The sequence below is a fragment of the Micropterus dolomieu genome, unplaced genomic scaffold, assembly GCF_021292245.1.
Source record: "Micropterus dolomieu isolate WLL.071019.BEF.003 ecotype Adirondacks unplaced genomic scaffold, ASM2129224v1 contig_2836, whole genome shotgun sequence".
Taxonomy (NCBI): Eukaryota; Metazoa; Chordata; class Actinopteri; order Centrarchiformes; family Centrarchidae; genus Micropterus; species Micropterus dolomieu.
In genome coordinates, this window is record NW_025731826.1 from 98 (window position 1) to 1,024 (window position 927).

Genomic DNA, 927 nt, shown 5'->3' on the forward strand with positions numbered 1-927 from the left:
CTGCTGGTCAGATCATAAATCTGATTGCAAGCCGTTGGGGTTTTCCCAGGCTACATGCAAATCAGGGTTGACCCTTTCCAGTCTGGTATAAGGTGGTAGTGGACCTTGAGCTCATTGTTAACTGTCCACGTGCCAGAAGAACAACAACTTTTGCGCAGTGTTATGATAACCATAACAGTTTTTTAATGTTCTTTTTGTCGGACTTTGATGAACATGTCAGACTGTGCTATGACTGCCTGGTGAAGTAACGATTGTAAATGTCTTTTGTACTAACTGCCAAGAAAGTGCACTATTGGTGTATTAGTGTGTAAATTGGGATTAGGAGTTAGCGAGACTGTTTCATCGAGAGCGCTGCTTTTTGAAGCCTGGGTAGCTCAGTCGGTAGAGCATCAGACTTTTAATCTGAGGGTCCAGGGTTCAAGTCCCTGTTCAGGCGGCTCGTTTATTGTGCCTGCTATCGTCATCATTCGTGGATGGAAGTGTGATGCATTCAAACGGAACTTGCAGACTTCCCGCGAACATGCACGTTACGTCCACAAGTCTAACAGGTCCGCTTTACCCTAGACATGTCAGACTGTGCTATGACTGCCTGGCGAAGTAAAGATTATACATATATTGTGTTCTAACTGCCAAGAAAGGCGACTAGTTTATTGTGCCTGTTGTCGTCGTCATTCATGGATGGAAGTATGATGCATTCAAACGGAACTTGCAGACTTCCCGCGAACATGCACGTTACGTCCACAAGTCTAACAGGTCCGCTTTACCCTAGACATGTCAGACTGTGCTATGACTGCCTGGCGAAGTAAAGATTATACATATATTGTGTTCTAACTGCCAAGAAAGGCGACTAGTTTATTGTGCCTGTTGTCGTCGTCATTCATGGATGGAAGTATGATGCATTAGGACCGTTTACTTTACCCTAGTCAT

The 927-nt window shown here is 44.6% G+C and overlaps 1 non-coding gene across 1 annotated transcript; it reads left to right on the forward strand.

Annotated features, from left to right (window-relative positions):
* Positions 1–363: 363 nt before the first annotated feature.
* On the forward strand, positions 364–436 carry trnak-uuu. Its single transcript has one exon. It is a non-coding gene; the product is annotated as a tRNA-Lys (tRNA).
* Positions 437–927: the final 491 nt, after the last annotated feature.